Source organism: Chiloscyllium punctatum, chromosome 17 (assembly GCF_047496795.1).
Source record: "Chiloscyllium punctatum isolate Juve2018m chromosome 17, sChiPun1.3, whole genome shotgun sequence".
Taxonomy (NCBI): Eukaryota; Metazoa; Chordata; class Chondrichthyes; order Orectolobiformes; family Hemiscylliidae; genus Chiloscyllium; species Chiloscyllium punctatum.
Genome location: NC_092755.1, coordinates 34,750,644 through 34,768,996, shown reverse-complemented (window position 1 = coordinate 34,768,996; position 18,353 = coordinate 34,750,644).

Here is an 18,353-nt window from a genome sequence, read left to right as displayed (position 1 = left end):
TACACGACCAAAATGTTGCGCATGGAGGATTCAGCAATGATATTGCTGTTGAATGTTAAACGGGATAATTAGATTTTCTTTTGTGGAAGATGGTCATTGCCAGGCAGCGATGTGATATGACTGTTACTTGATATTTATGGGAATTTTTGGTGCTGCACACGCTTTGAAATATATGGTTGAGATTTTAAGCAGGGTCTTAGCCCAGGTTAAGTGTCACGTTGTAAATTTGTTCGCAGTATGAACAAAGTAGCCCACTCAGCGAGCAAACTTACAGCGTGAACACGTGGATGTGAGGTAAATCCACATCTGAGCACATGAAAACCATGCAGAATATTGTACAATCGTCAACTAAGAACCACACTTCAGAAGGGAAATTCATTGACAAAGCAGCTGAAGCAATTTGGCTCAAGGACGTGACCCTGAAGAATTCCACTGTGACTGAGAACGCTTGGATTCCCAAGCCCAACGTGCCTCAATGAGTGTGAGATAACACGTCTGAAGAGTTTGATTAAAAAAGCTTCATGCAGAAAAATCCAAGCTTTCAAGGAGGCTGCTTTTTGTCATAAATATCACCTGTGGGCGAAGCAGCTACAAAAGGGGTCGCACAGGACACTGCACAACACCGGCAATGATTTCTGAAGAAGATGCACACTGGGCTGATAGTGTTAATTGTTTCTCTATCCACGTATAATGCCAGACCTGCTGACTTCCTGGAGCACTCCGGTTTTAGTCTCAGATTTTCGATAGCTTCATGAAGCGTCGTCAAGCTCCGCCCAATACTATGTCATCACGGTTCTGCCCACGCGTGCGGCCAGATCCGTGGGCAAGAAGGTGGGAGTTCAACTTGGAGTTGCAAAACATTTTTCCACAATCTATTTTCCAAGTGCATTCATGTCACTTTATAAAGGTTTATAAAGGATATTGACTCCATCCCTCCCTCTCGGTCCTGAAGCCTTACCATCACGGAAAGAATGTCTCTCCCCATTTACCACGGAGATGAAAGCAAAACTGCGAATTCACCTCCCTCTCCTCGATGGGTACAGTGGACACTGCGGGAATGCTGTGCAGTTTCCCGCCATTTAATTCAATTTTTACAGGCAATTATTTCTATTCCTTAATACTTTTCTTTTTCCTGCATTACAAGCTTCTGCGATGCAAATTAAATTTGAAAGATCAAAATTGGCGTATGTAAAGACACCTTACAATTCGATGCATCCATTAAATCTCTCAAACCCTCTCTGCAATATAACCTTGTCATTAAAATACTTGATCACTCAAATCATTGTGTACATTTAAATCCTGAACTGATTGTGATGTATTTTGGAAACACCTTCAGCAGGTGGATGTTGAGCACGAAAACAACGAGATATGTCAGTTTCTTCTGAGTATCTCTGAACACACTTATTTTGTCAACTCAATTTACAAAGAATCGAAACATAGTAAACTGAAGTGTTTCTCTGATTCCAGTTCTGTGCTATCCTATGAGCTACAAAGTCCAGCAGGAGAGTTTACATTGAAGTATGTTGGAACTGTTTCAGCGGTGAATATTATTTCGCATTCATCTATATTTCAATACCCAACTTGCATTGCTGTGGTTCATCGGTCACGCTCTGATATGATCCCTTTCCTGTGGATCTGAATCCATGTACATCCATTGTTCGGTTTCATCACTGTCCTCCACGATTATCTCTTTGCCACTGTCCAACCAGTGCTTCCTCTAATAATGAATATTTTAACCTGATGTGTTCGTGTTTCATTATTTCGTCAGTCTTGTTCAATTGATAGTTTCATCGCAGCAGCTCCCTAATTTATGTGCTGCTAACCTATTCCACTAATTTACGTGGGCCTCCTTCACATTCATCACTCGGACTCTACTATGGTCCTGATTGCCTTTACCAGTCGTGCTCCCTCTTACTTGCACTACTTTTTTCCATGTTCTTACGTGCTCGCACCCAGTTCGTTTTTTCTCTTTCATCACTGAGTGGCCAGACGCTTTTGCAGGTCCAGGCCCTTCCTTAATAGATAATTGTAAAAGACTTACGTAGAACATGAAAAAAACAACAACACAGGAACTGGCCCACGATGTCTGCTGAGTATAACGCCAAATTTTACTCATCCCTTCTGCGTGCCCATGTTCCATTCCCGCCATCCTTCGTGTAGTCACGTGCACGTCTAAAAGCCATCTAGAATTCCACGTCGTGACAGTGTCCACCACCATCCCTGACAACATTCCTCAGACTCCTTCCATGCTCTGTGCAAAAACCTTGCCCATCACATCTTCATACTCTTCTTTGTGAGCAACCCTACCTATATCTTTCACCTTGACTGAACTCCACAGCCCTCCCTATCTGTGTAACCTCGTCCAGTCACTCTACACCTCACGATAACTTTCACCTCCTGCAGACACTCCAACCCTCCCTATCGCTGTCACCTCCTCCAGTCACGCGAACCTCCTTGTCGTTGTCCCCTCCTCCAGATACGCCAACCCTCCCTATCTATGTCACCTGCTAACACCAACCTGCGAATCTTGGTAATCTTCTCCAGTCACTCCAACCCTCCCTATCACTATGCTTTCTTCCAAACATTCGAACCCAGCTTCTTATTGAACTTTCTCCGGTCATGACAATGTCAAAAGGAATGTGGTGAATACAGGAACAGTGTAACGAGTTCGATGATTTTTCGTGATGATATTGGACAGTGGGCAGGCTAGTGGAACTGAATGGCCGACACATGCATTTTTATGCAACACTCTGTCTCCAAGAATTCCTTCAGTCTTCACCACCCTCCCTATCTGTTTAACCAACAAAATCTCCCCACAATGGAACTTTTACAGACACAGATTACTCCTGATCAGTCCTCCAGTCACAACAACCCTCCCATTCTGTTTAAAACATCATCCCAAAACGCCCCCTGTCTTTGTAACTTCCTTCAGTAGCTGGAACACTCTCTATCTCTGTAGCATCATATCCAACAGCGTCACTGCCTTTGCGTGCTTCTCCAATCCCGAAAACCCAACGTCTTTGTAACCTTATCCCACACACTGACAAATCTTCCTAATCTTCTCTATCTCTCTTTACTTTTCGTGCTCTTCACACTTCGTTGTCTGATTGACCATTTTTAGATTTTCTGCTCTTCCTGTCTTTGCAAGCGACACCAGTCGCTGTCGCCCTCCGTCAATTCTGTAAACTCCTCCGATCATTGCAACACTTGCTGTGTCTGTCCATACTTCCAACCCCCATATTACTCCCCTTCTGTCTGGCCTACTGCAATCCCTACAAACTCTGTTGTGCACTGACTCTCAGCCACCATCAGGTTTTCCTACAATCTGTAAACCTCTTCAGTTGCAACAGCAGGCCAACCATAATGTCTGTTTGCGCCTCCACCCCATAAAACTCCCCCGTTGCACAAACCATATCTCTCTGTAACTCTGAAACTTTCCATCCGTGCTCCCTGTTACTGTTTCTAAAAATTCACTTTCTCTGTAATTGTTCCGATCCCTCCAAACCTTCCGAGCTCTATAAGCTTCTGCAGTTTGTCTGTCCCCCTTAGACACCACAGCGAATTACAGCATATTTTCCCCTCACTAAAACCTAAAGGATTGCAGTGGCTCGACGAGTTCAATGGCGAGTAAAATATTTCAGAGACGTACTACCTTCCTCGTCTGTGTCACATCTTCAAACCACTACAACTCACCGTGTGTCTGTGAGCATCCAGTACTGCCAATTTTCCCTTATATTGTACTTTTCCTGCACTGAGCGCCCTGAAACACCAGCAGATTCTGCAGGCATCCCTTAAACTTTAAGGATCTCACCCGCTTCCTCAACCTCTATGCATTAATTCTCCCGTTTGGTCTTGAGTCGACCCACTCTTTCCCTACCAACTCGCATAATCCTGATATACTGATTTGGGATTGTCCTTAATCTTGTTGACCAAAGACATTTCACGATGCCGTTTAGCTCTCCTAACTCTTTGCACACGTTTTTATTCTGTTTACTTCTATCTTTTTTAAGGTCTCTGGCAGTCATCAGGTTCCAAAATCTTAAATATGCCTCCTTTTTCTTTTTGACTGAGCTCACAATTGTCAGCAAAGATTCCCAAAGCTTGCCATCCTTCCCAAACTGCCAAGATGACCAGATCATATATTGCTCAATGCAGTATCATTGAGAAAGATCGGGTTAGCTTCTCAGACAATTCTTCCAGATTCATAACGATAGCCCTAATTGTTGAGTCTCCTTTAGTCTTCAATTCAAGTTCAGAACCATATCCAAACCTTTTACATTTACTTGTGGTTTCTGTTTTTGTAGTTGGTTTTCCGTACTTTACTTATTTTCGTGCTCTTTATTGAAAAATAATCTGCTAAAGATTGCTTGATACTTCTTGGCAGCATAGTTGCTCATTCACTGTTTGCTTTCTAACATCCTTTTGGATCTCGCTCCTTCACATTCGACACTCCTCTGTAATACGGATGTCCCACTATCTGACATTGATGTACCATTTGTGTCTGTAAGCTCGTAGAGCTCCTGGGAACTCTGGATTTCGCAGCCTGGCCCGTTTAACTTTTGAGAACACGCTTTCTCAGAGCCACTTTAATTTCCCCTGAGATCTGATTCTGATTTATCTTCTCGTTATTGTTTCCTATTTACTTGAATGACATCTCTTCTCAACTTATTAAAGTTAAACCGAGTCATATTAAATTACCAACTTTTCATCTACCTTTGTCCTTGACAAGAATTATGTTAGAACCAAATGAATTCGGATCACTCCTCCCCAGATGCTGCCCTTTTCCTTCCAGATGGCAATGATCAAGTGTGTGGAAGATGCTGTGTCATTGTACTCACACCTGCTGCTGAGTGTCGGTGGAGGAGGAAGTGAGTCATTGTGGATAGGGACCAATCAAATGGGCTGTTTGTTCTCTGATTATGTTATGCTTTTTGAGTGCTGTTGGAGCTGCACTCATTCAGACAAGTGGATATTATTGCATCATATTCATGACTTAAGACTCAGACAGGCTATGGACAGACGGGAGAAAAGTTACGAGCTGTAGGATTCCTAGCGTCTGAACTGATGTTCTACCCAGAGTAGCAATATGGTCTTCGATAAACCTGAGGATATTACTGCCAATGTATTCAGCAAAGTGATTATCATTGAACGTCAAACAGCGCTGGTGACATAGCTTATGATGGTCATTGTCTAGTATTTGTAAGATACGAATATTACTTGCCATTTGTCTGCCCATGCATGGCTGTTGGCCAAGTCTTGCTACATTTGGGCATGGACTGACGTTGTGATCTTATGAGCTGGGATTGTAAAATTATGAGAGGACTTCATCACATCTGACCTGAAGGAAGACGGAGCTTGGTGATATGATTTTCCCATGTATCTATTTTCTTCGTTCTTGTCGATTGCCGTGGGTTTGGAATGTCCTGACAAATAGGAACTGATGCAATTCATTTTGTGCGTGGTATGCACTGCAACTATTCAGCTTCAGTGGTGGAGGAGATAGAAGCTTCTGAAAGTGATAGCATTAAAATATACTGGGTTTATCCCATGTTATTCAGGTACATAATCCTTCATCGTCTTTGGGGACAAGATTACGGCTGTTAGTAGGTGAGTTACTCACTGCAGAATCCGTAGCGTTTGTTCTGTTCTTGAAGACAGTTGTATTTATGTGTGTACTAGAGGGAAATTTCTTGTCAGTGATAACACATAAATTGCTGACAAACACCGTGCTGGAGTCTCAGTGGTGATCGTATTATTAAAAATCAACAAAGGACAGTTTAATTCTTCATTATTGTATTTGTCCAGAATTTGTTTGGCATGAATATTATTTGCTATTTTTGAGACTAAACCTGAATTTTTCCAGGTCGTGTTGCATTTGAAATGAACGTTTTCAGTATCTGGGGAATGGTATAATCAGTTAGCATTCCCAGGTCTGACCATATGATGGAGAGAGGATCAATGCAGCATCTGAACTTGTTTGAGCCTCTTTGTTGCTGACTGGCTGGTGATGCCGTGGAGTTCAATTCACTGACACTAACAACAACCTTGCTTTTTACTCGTGATTACTCCAACCAGCAGATTGTTTCCTATTCTCACACACTGTACAATGGTGCCTTGTTGTTAAGATGAATGAGCCTCACCGTCCCTTCGAATTTCCACTATTTTGAACGAAGCTTGCAATTGGTTTAGGATCTGAGTGAGCCTCACTGGACACTAACTGAACTTCACTGAGCAGGTTAGGGCTGATTGAGCACATTATTGCTGACATCTTCCTTCACATTTACATGGTAGACCGTACTCTGATGTGTCAGTAACTGGCTGCAAAGCCAGTATCCTACGTTTTGTTTCCAGGACATACTGAAGACACTCACCACATTGTTGGCGGATGTTTGTGGGCTTGCTGGAATGGGACAGCTTGGCAAGAGATGTGGAAGTCACTGGAGCTGAATCACAGCTTCCAGTATTTCCAGCCATTTCTTGACATCGTGTGGAATCAATCGCATTGTCTCAAGATTCGTGTCTGTGATGTTGGGGCGCACTGAACCAGGCTGATATGGATCATCTACTCAGCCCTTATGGCTGAAAGTTGTTACAAATGCAGCAAATTTCTTTTCCCCCTGATGTGCTGTGCTCTCTATGATTGGGGATTTCATTGTTGGACAGTAGAAGCGTCCTCCTCCAATGGCCTCTTTCGTTGTCCACTATCTTTTATTACTGCATGTAGCTGGAACGCAGAGGTGGGTCTGAACAATTGATTGTGGGATCAATGAAATCTGTCCATTACCTGCTGCTTATGCAATTTCGCATACAAGTTTTTCTGTTTTGAGGGATAGGACTTTCTCCAGGTTGGCCCCACATGTCTAGCTCTGGCTGGTGCTGCTCCTGACATGACTGTCTGTATTCTTCATTGAATGAGAGTGGACCTTGGCTTGATTCTTTGCTGTAGCGTGGGACGGATGCCAGGCCGTGAGGTTGCAGACTGCATGAGTTATCCACTGCAACTCATGGACACCTCCCTGAAGATTGAACAGACCTCTGCATTGGCACGAAATTGATGTACAGCGTATTTCTTCAATCACACAATGTTGGAAAGCAGTGACGTATATAAAACATACGCTGTCCTTGTCTTTAAGCTGCTGACGTCTAACATAGAGGTGCAGCAAGCTATTTGGAAAGCCACTGGAATGATAAGCTTTCTTGCTCCAGTTGACCAGGAGCTTGGCCAGACTGCACTTGGAGGAGTGTGTCTTGACTCTTTATCTCACGAAATAAATTATTGCTACAGAGTGATGGTAAGGAAGGTTCAATCGAATTCTTCCAAGGACAATGCTATCAAAAAGGGCCATGGCAAACTTGACCTGTGCTCTCTGGTGTTTCAAAGAAAGAGAATAAATTTCATTGATTGTTACAAAATATTGATTGGATACTTGTTTCTTACTTAATTCTGGCTCTCAGTGCAGCATATATAAATTGTTTGAAGCAGTCAGTTCCATTCCGAACTCTGTGTGACTTCAATGGGAGATTGGTTGTTGTTCCTACGAACAAGGGAACAATAGTCAACTTGATATCGTAAGGCATAAGAACAACAGTATGCCCACCAGCTCACGGAATGTGCTCTGCCTTTCAGTTCAGTCATGTTCGTTCTGATCATCCGCAACTCCGCGTTCCTGCATTTTCCCCGTCACATTTGATTCACTGATGGCTTAAGAATATGTCTCTCAACCTTTTTGATACAAAATGGTTCAAGATCAAAAGCTTCCAAAATGTTATACGAATGTTTCACTTTCACTGATGTGGGACTTGGTAGTCTTTAATTCCCTCGTTTATTTCTAACAGTCTTTCCTGAACCTACATTAGATGGCGTGCTGCATTATGGCATCAGCTCTTTGTCCAAAACCAAAATAAGAAACAAAGGTTCACAACCTGTAATTTGTTCCCATCATCTCCCACATCGGTTTAAGATACAAATCATCCATATCTGGGCATTTGTCCGCTCTTTTTTCTGACAAAACCTCCAATTCTTCCTTATTCTCTCTACAAATGTGCTCAACATTCACACGGTCATTCGAACTGAATCCAGTAAATGTTTATCCAAACTGAATACCGATACGAAAAAAAAATGCGTTTGACATATTCTGTGGCTTCGTGCACAGATTGTCTCCATATAATAGTCACCTTTCTTTCCCTTGTTAACCTCTTCCCGTTGGTATACAGATAGAATGTCTTCGGCCTCTTGCGGCTAAATCTTACTCACTAATGCTGCATCACGTCCCCTTTTTTATCATCTACTGAATTTCTTCCGTTCAGCGCTGCACTTTCTGCACTGTTCGAGGGATTCTATTGAGCTGATCCCTTTGAAGCTGCATGAAGATTCTCTTTACGTTATTCTTGCTTTATGAATATTTTAGATTTTGAACGTTCTCTGAGCGTATTTTACAGAATTTGCTCACATATTGTAACATGTTGGGCCCATATGCTCATCCATTCCATTTTGAGCATGAGTTCCCCTCACCCAGCTCACAACACACGGTTTTCATTCAGCTTTACCAAGAACTAACTGTACTCAGAAGGCTTTGGGCATTACCTGTCTTCATGTTTAATAAATTCTCTATAGGTAATCCAAAAACTTTTTAGTTTGAAGATATTTTGTCTTTTCCTTGACAAAATTAAGGGTATGATGTTATGTTCACTGGGCCTTTAATGCTCTGCTAATCCCGCCTGGAAAGGCTGCCTGGCTTGAATCCCCACAATGAGGCCCAGAACGGCACCGTTTTTTTGTTGTTTATTCTTCATGTTGAAATAAAATGCTCTCAAGAATCCATTTTAACATATTTGTCACCTCTTTAAATCACATGCCTACTCTAATAAGTGTTGTAATTTGAAACGCCTGTGTAGAATTTAAGACTTCTTATTTGTGCACACTACAGTGATTGACTACAAATCTGATCCTGTTCTTTCATTTAACTGGGGTCTATTGTATGCACCTACCAATATATCTGTTATCGTTTTTATTCCAAACTCTAACCACGAAGCCTCAGTTGAAAGCCCTTCCGAGATATCATCCTTGCTTACTGCAGTAACTGACTCCTTAATTACGAAAAACGACATTGTCTCCTGCACGTCGATACAAACTCTATACGAACAAGTGAGGACTGCAGATGCTGGACATCGAAGCAGAGTGTGTGTTGCTGGAAAGGCAGAGCAGGTCAGTGAAAGACCGAGCAGCATGAGAATTGACATTTCGGGCGTCAGCCCTTCATCAGGAATGAATCTGATGAAGGGCTTGTTCAAGAAATGTTTATTCTCCTGCTACTCGGATGCTGCCTTATCTGCTGTGCTTTTCCAGCACCAAATCTGGACTATCGTTCTAATACCACGGAATATTGAGCTGCCAATCCTTATCTCCTTCACTCATGTTTCTGATGGCAAAAATATCACAGTTGCACATGTGAATCTATTCTGTTATCACATCTGTCTGACCTATAATAGACCCAGCATTAAAGTAAAGAATATCTAGCCTGGTATATAACACCAGGAACAGTCTATTACTCGGAGTTCTAAACTTATTCACTGTTTGTTATCAGACTGCACAAAATTGTAACTCTTGAGATTGCCAAAAGCAATATTTGTGAACCATTATTTCTTCTTTTAAATTGATTCATAAAATACAACATTCCAGAACCGAATGATCACCTCCACACGTCATGATTTTCTGGTGATTATTTGCCAGTTTAGCAATCAGACGGGACACCCCTAAGTAATGGTTGCATTGTTTGTGTCTTTCCACAAATGCATGTGCTCCTAGTGATGTTACTGGTCTGTGCAGGTTCGACATTTGGCTGACCTTTTGTGAGAAATGATCACTCTCCCCCAGTAGATCTAACCTTCTTCTCACCAGATGGAGTTTCACACAAGGAAATTGTTCATCTAATCACACGTTTACTATTCCATGATCCACAGGATAATGCGAACCGTACTTGCTCAGGAAGGCAGCACATTATATAACCCTGAAAAAGTCAGAAGCCAGTCAGTGGGTTTAACAGGGCATTATGGATGGGGGCAAGTTGAGGTGAAGCATGCACTATTTCACCCAACTGGAACATTCTCATCAACTGATTAATTTGTGAAGGAGTGAGGTCAGGAAGCTGGGAACGTTCGAGAGGACAATACTTCCAGTTATGGTGCACATTGTTACATTCAATCTAGTGTCAGTACAATATGTGTGTGCTCACCTACATCAGACAGAATACACCAAGTTCAGATTTTAAACTACATTTTGGTTTGTCATTAACTGCCGTTTTCTTCAGATGCACTCTGCAGGAATGATCCCTATGTAAACCCACTGAAAAGTGTGTTGGGTTACCCATGCATGAAATTCCAGCGATCCACACAGAAGTACAAATTTATTTTGACACTCATGAATGTGAAAGTGACATATACTGGATCTGGTTTTATAAAATTCACTGTGAGACACAATACACGACAGGAGACTATCAAATTGCTAATTGCTTCATTCTGGATCTTGACCATGGTGCAGATATATGGAGGCTTGGAGGCAAGTCAGATGCCATCACCATAAGTGGCTTGTGAGGTATGATTCTGACATTCCATGTCCATAAATCTTCCCGCTGGGCTAGACGCAGACTGAAGATTAATTTGCAGGACCGGGTTTTTGGCCAGGTATTGGTGTCTATTTTGGACAGCATTTATACCTACACTGAGACCGGTGATAATGGTCACCTATTGGCTAGTCTCCACCCCCTCACCCGGACTCAAGGTGAATTCCAAATGCTTAGTTGTGAAGAAATGTTTGAATATCTGCTGTGACCCAGGTTTGAAGATCTCTGCCCAGATTTAGGTACAGGGCCAGTACTACAGGTAGCTGTGAGTTCCAGTAGTACTGTGCCTGAATCCATTTAAATGTCGGTCGTGATTGCAAGGGATCAGTTTCCAGATTCGCACAAAAATGAGATACTTATGGTACTTTCTGAATTGAGTAGTAGTAAGATGTGAACTCTGACTATTTCAAAAACAACGTTTGCATTATACCTGATAAGAAGTACATTGTTAATATATTTATGGAATTACAATGTAAATTTATGTTAACACGTTGTGATACAAAAATAAAGAAATACGTTGTATTTCATACACAACATGAAACTTAGATGAAAAAATGCTTAATTACAGTCACTTATGGTTGTTAAGTGTAAAGTGAAGGGAATGTCTCTGAAGATTGTAAAGGGGTTCTGGGGTTTGAAGATGCTCAGCAAACATGACAACGAACTTCATAAAGACCATGGAACAATATATATTTTAGAATTAATAAGGGGGCTAGAATTGGTTTCAAACAGAGAACAAAGGAAAGGTGAAAGTGTAATAGACTTGGTTAAGCACTTAGGTTTATCAGAGAAGCAGACAAGGGCAGTGGAACTGAAAACCTTAAATTGCGAATGAGGCAACTAAACTTAAAAGACAAAGAAATGAAGAAAAGGTTGTCATCTGAGCAAAATGGAAGAGACAATAAAGAGAAAAACAGGGAGAAGAAAGAGAGAGAGAGATGAAAAAAACAAAGGGAGAGAGCATTCTCAGCTGAGCAGAAAGAGAGAAAGAAGAAAGCGAAAGAGCCAGCGAAGAAACAGAGAGAAGAACAAGAAAAGCGAGAAAAGGGTATTGGCCAAGCAAAACAAAGCAGAGAGAGAGAGAATTTGAACTTACGAGGTTGCGAAGTAGTCAGGAAATTGAAAGTAACAGGATGGAGATGAAGGGAGAATGAGGGTATTTTTAAAAATGCATCGAAGAGTTGCCACATTTCGGTGAAAAATATGTCGAAGCCTTTCTTATTTTATTTGAATACAATGGCTGGCCGGATGAACTCGCCAAAGCACTTATGGGGAGTTCCAATTGAGACTAAGCTGGTAGGCAGAACTGATGAGCGCTTTGCAGCTCGATGAGATGAGGGGTCAAGAAATAATGCAGATGCCAATAGGCTATTATGCATGTTTATGAATAATAATCAGAAGAGTATAACGAGCGGCTCAGAAACATAACATAACAACCAGGTGAGGCTTACTTTGTGTTTGAAATAATGAGATAAACCAATTTAGATCGGTCGGTGCTTACCTTAAAAATAGACAAGACGTATGAGGCTCGAAGAGAGATTATTCTACTGAATGAGTTAAAAATATCACTGCTATAGATAAGAATTCATGTTGAAAATCAGAACGTTCAGAAATTAGAAGAGTGACAGAAATGGCAGATGAATATGCCACTGTGCATGAATTGAAATTTGCATTCCGACAGGAATTTCATCCTTGGAGCGATAGAAGTTGGGAAAACGGGAGATCCTGCAACACAAAACAAGGAGGAGAGACCACTGGAAACAATTTAACGTAGGTGAAAAACAGAAACCCAAAAAAGTGAAAGGCCTCAGGCTTTTCAACTGTGCTAAATTGGGAGCCAGAAAGTCGCAGTGCTGGGCATTGAAGAATGGCACAGTGTGAAAAGATGTGTTAAGAGCTAAGTCAGGGTAATTAGGGAAAGTAGGAAAGGAAACACACAGAAAAGTTTTGGAAATTAGGAAAATTTGCAGCCTGAGCAGCGGCTGGGTATTGAATTCTTGCCCGATTTCTGTGAGGACGTCACGTCTGTGGGTAACTTTGCTCAGAAATAATAAGGGGAGAAGGGAAATAAGTTATAATTTAAAGCCATATGGCATCTAGCCAGTCTCTGATGGTAAATGATGAAATTATTTTCACTTTTCCTGACATGATATCTGAGAGCGTTGTAACTTGTGGAATAGATGGGCAGAACTTTAGCATTCCCCTGTGTAAGGTCAGGTTGGAGAGCTAAGTCAAGACTGGGGATGTAACAGTGGCAGTGATTGCAGAGTGTCAGTACCAGGATGCAGTTTATTCCTGGGATCCAAGGTGTCACCTTATTTTGTTAAAGTCAAAATGAGGAATTAAAAGAAAAGTAGTGTGTAACTTTTCTGGGATGTTTCGTAACAATATCTAACTTTCATAAATGACAGAAAGAAAGAAAAACTGATCAAAGATGAAAGAGTTGAGCTTCAGTTAGCAGACGCCCTGGCTGATGTAATAATGCAAAAAAACCTGAACAGGCAGAGGGTCAGGCAGAGCTGTTTATTTCCCAAAGGCAAATGATCGGACAACACAAAGATGAGGCGATATGTATTCCTGAGGGTTCTGATCTTAAAGCTAGAATCTTAAAACAACAATGGAGACCGCAGCAGGTTCGTCAGGAGGAAAAATTGGTGGAAGTACGCTGGTTTGTGTTGCCAGTCGCATACAGACTTTGCCCATTACGAGTAACACATGAATCACGATTAGGTCACCTGGGTGTGAGGAAGGCTCCGTCTAAGTCACAAAGGAATTTAGTTTCGCCTGGACCGCACGTCAACAGCGTGTTAAGAGCATACTGTCAAGATGACCACAATGATGACGACAAAGTTTTCCCATTCAGATCATTTTTAGTTGAAACTGCGCCAAACGAATCGACTCAGTTTACATGCATGAATGAAGAGAGCCTTTGAAACTAATTAAAGAAATGAAAATGAGGACTGTAATCAGAGATCTCACACTTGGAGTGTGTATCTCAGGTGAGGTTACGATTAAAGTGTGCAGGTGCATTAGCTAACCAGCACGTGACGAGGGCACATCAGAGATGGAAGCAGGTGGCAGATTAAAAAATCTAATGTTTGGATGTATCCCATGGGGATGACGCATTGGCATTGCGTCCCGTGGTAGGAGATCCCTTTAATAAAAGGCTATCGAATTGAGAAAAAAATCTGAATGGTAAAGATGTCGGACAGAAAATACAACCTACATCGGGAATGTTAGGTGAACATGTTGAAATCTTATCATAATGGACACAGTAAGTTGGGGAAAAAACGTTGTTAGTTACTGCCCTGAAAATTGAGGAATTAAATCCACAGAAGATAGAAGATTACAGTGCAATGCAGGCGTTTCAGCTCACGATGTCTTGCGGAGCTGTGGAAACAATCTGAAGCCTATCGATCCTACACTGTTCCGTTTTAATTCAAAGGTTTATCCAATGACCAGTTCAATGGCTGTAAAATTGACGGGTCTACCACTGTTGCAGGAAGGCGCTCCGCACATCTACTACTCCCTGAGTAAAGAAACTACCTCTGACATCTGTCAGATAGCTATTCCTCGTCAGTTTAAAGCCATGGCCCCTGTGCTAGAAATCACCATCTGAGAAAAGGATTCTTAATATCTCCCCTCTCTAATCCTCTGATTACCTGATGTGCCTCCATCCAGTCACCTCTAAACCTTCTCTCCAACGAAAATACCCTCACGTTCCTCAGTCTTTCCTCATAAGAATTTCCCTCCATTCCAGGCAACATCCCAGTTAATCTCATCAGTCCTCTTTTTAAAGCTTCCAGATCCTTCCTTTAATACGCAATATTCCTCGTGCAGCTGCACCAGATTATGGTGTTGTTGCAACATGACCTTGTGGCTCCGAATCTCAATTAATCTACCAATAAAAGTTGACAAACCTAATGTCTTCTTAGCTCCCATATCAACCTGGGTGGCAATTTTCAGGGATCTATGTCAATGGACACCGATTGCTCCCTGTTTTTATACACTGCCAAGAATCTCACGTTTAGCGCAAAACTCTTTATTCCTGTTGCTCCTGTTGAAGTGAAACATCTTACAAATTAAACTCAATTTTCCAGCTCTGATCTCAGCTGTGCAGCTTATCTATATCTATCTGTAACCTACAAGATCCTTTGGTACTTTCCACAAGTTCAACAAACTTAGTCTCACTCACAAATTTACGAACCCATCGTTGTACTCCCTCATACAAGTCATTTACAAAAGTGACAACAGATGCTTGTGACGCCCCACTGGTACTTGAATTCGGGATGAGCATTTCCCATCAACCATCATCCTCTGTCATCTTTCAGCGAAACAAATTCTGATCGAAACCGAGAAATCACCCTCAAGCCGATGCCGCCATGTTTTCTGCAATAGTCTACATGGGGAACCTGATCAAACGCCTTACCGAAATCTATATACACCACATCAAATGTTTAATCCTCAACCACCTGCGTGGTTACCTTCTCCAAGAACTCGATAAGGATTGTGAGGCACGACCTACCCTTCACAAAACCGGGTTCATGATCCCTAATCAACGTATTCCTTTCTGGATTATCCTGTTGCCTGCAACCTTTTCCAACACTTTAAGTAAGGCTCACTGGTCTATAATTAACAGGGCTGTCTCCACTCACCTTCTTGAACAAGGGAACAATAATTGCCATCCTCCAGTCTTCAGGCAGTATTCCTGGAGACAATGACAACCTAAAGATCAAACCCAAAGTCTCAATCATCTCCTCCCTGGCTCCCAGTGAATGCTTGGATAAATCTGATCAGTCTCAGGGAACTTAACTACTTTCACACTTGCCAGAATTGTTAACACCTCGTCCGTGTGAATCTCAGTCCCATCTGGTCTAGTCGGCTTTATCTCGGTATTTTCGTCAACGTCAATGTCTTTTTCTACTGTGAACATCGACGAAAAGTATTCATTTAGAAATTCGTCTATCTCCTTGGACTCTACACACTAATTCCCATTACTGTCCTTGATCGGCGCAAAACTTACTGTAGTCGTATTTTCCCCCCGTGATGTACCGATAAAATGTTTTCGGGTTTTGCTTGATCGTGCTGTGAAGGACTTCTCGTGTCCCCGCCTGGCGATTCTTGGTTCTCTCGTTATGTCTTTCCTGGCTAACTTGTAATTCTCCAGCGCTCCAACTGAGCCTTCATGTCTCATTCCATCATAAGCCTTCTTCTTCTTTCAAGACATTAAACTTCTTTAGTAAATCACGATTGTATCAACTGACCACGTCCTCCTTGCCTGACAGTGACATACTTATCAAAAGCAAACAATAGCTCCACATATAGCTCCTTGAATAAGCTCCATACTTCAATTGTGTCTATCCCGTGCAGTTTCCTTCCCCATCCTGTGCATCATAAATCTTCTCAAGTCGCCCCTTGTTGGCCGTCTACATACTGTGTCAGGAAATTCTCCTGCACACATTGGACAAAAAATAACCCATCAAAAGTACTCAAAATATAATATTTCCATTCAATATTTGGCAAATTAAAGTCCCCATAACCACTACTCTGTCACTCTTGCTCCTTCAGAGTCATCTTTGCTCTGCTTTCCGCTCTATGTCTGCATGGATTCTGAGGCTGAGAGAATATTCCCAACACGGTGACCTCTCCTGTACTGCTTCTAACCTCAGCCCATACTACATCAGTAGACGAGTCGTCAAATTCTCTTACTGCCTGCGTAATACTGTACTTGAGTAACGTTCCCACACCACTGAAGTGTCTAAATCCTGGAACCTGCAATAACCAAATCCTGTTCCTGCTCTATCCATGTCTCTAAAATAGCTACAATATCGAAATTCTTTGTGTCAATACATGCTGCAAGTTTCACCCACCCTATTCCGGATGTGCCTCGCATTGAAGTAAAGCCACTAGAAACCACCTTTCCGTTTGCAGGTGATCTCTTGCAACCTGTAAACCATATTCCTTATCTTACTACTCCATCCTGTTTTTACATGTCCCACCTATCCCAGAATGAGCTGCAATCCTCCAGAAACCCAACACCCTTTTCTCTCTGCAACATTGCTGTCGCCACGTGTTCAACTCCTCTCTCCTTCTATTCCTCGCCTCATTTGCACGTGGTACGAGCACCAAACAAGTGAAAACAAGTCTGTTTCTTCTCGCTCCTGGCTTCTACCCTTGCTCCTTGAATGTCTGCCTTAAATCCCCACGCCTCTTTCTGACTATGTCGTTTGCGCCCATGAAGACCACGACTTGGGAATGCTCCCGCTCCCCGTCAAGCATCCAAAAACATGATCAGAGATATCACGAAACTTGGCACCTGGGAGGAAACACACCAAACGTGAGTCTATGCCGTTCCCAAATAATATCCTATCTGTCCCACTAACTATGGAATCACCAACGACTAATGTTATGCTCCTCTTCCCACTTCCCTTCTGAGCAACAGTTACTGAATCTATGCTCGAGATCTGTACGCCATCGTGTCCCTCTGTTGATTTGCTCCCCAAACTGTATGCAAAACAGGTGTTCCCTTCAAAGCCTGCTTGTTCCCTTTCCGTCCCCTGACTGTGACCCATCTGCCTTGTTCTTGTACCAGAGATGTGACTACCTCCCGTTAACTCCTCTCAATGACCCCACTGCCGCCCACACCCCGAATGATGAGAAGTTCATTCAGCTCCAGTTCCAGTTCCCTGTCAAGGATTTTGAGGAGATTGATTTGAGTGCTCTTCCGGCTGATGAAGTCAGCAGGGATACCAAAAGTGGACATAACCTCCTGCATTCTGCAGGAGAAACATTCAAATGGCCCGAAACTCCATTCCTACTGATCGAAATTCTCAAAGCGACTGTTGAGAAATAAAAAAGTATTTTAGGATGTGCTTTTCCAATCGAACGCACAGAACATTTTCTGTTTGGCGAGAGGAGAAGAATTGGTGGGATACACGACCTAAAAAGTTCTTCGGGTAACGCAACTGGCCAAATATATTACTTCACTTACTCAGCACTCTCGTGTCTGCATCTGCTCAGCGTGAGTTCCGCCTTCCTTTGAGGAAAAGTTTTAAATCAGTGATTTACCTTCCCGGCAGCCTCTCTCCCTGTCTCCTCGCTGCTGCCGCAAAAGGGCAGTATGGAGCCCAAGTGAAGTCTCTTTTAAGTGAGAAAACTTCTTCTTGTCAGTCAGCGCACCTGCTTCCCTCTCTCTTCTTTGCTCCCGATAAATGGACGTTTGACGCTCGATATCATGGAGATTGATGTGCCTCAAATTACGCCAATTAATGAGGAGGTCCGTGAAGAGTAGGATAGGACAGTTAGGTATCAGTGTTAGGAGCAATTAACCGAAGTGAAAAGTATGTTGCAGCAGTATGAGGACATATGTAGGATTAAGATTGGAAGGATTCATTCTATTCTGCACGTAGTGCAAGTTGGTAATGCTGTTCTGGTAAACAACATACGTACAGGCTTAAACTGCCCAAAGTCATACACGCCCAGAAGGAAGTAAACGCGATGCTCAGTCAAGACATCATTGAAACGAGTCAGAGTGAGCAGAGTGAGCAGACTGAGCAGAGTTAGGTCCCAAAGCTGATGTGAGTGAACGATTTTGCGGAGACTATTGGAAGTCAACATCGCAAATAAAAAGGACTCCTATCCCAGTTCAGAGAGCTCCGTGGAGGAAGACCGACAAGACAGTTAAACACAAATGTTGATTTCGTATGCAGGCACGTTTGTCAGACAGTGAAAAAT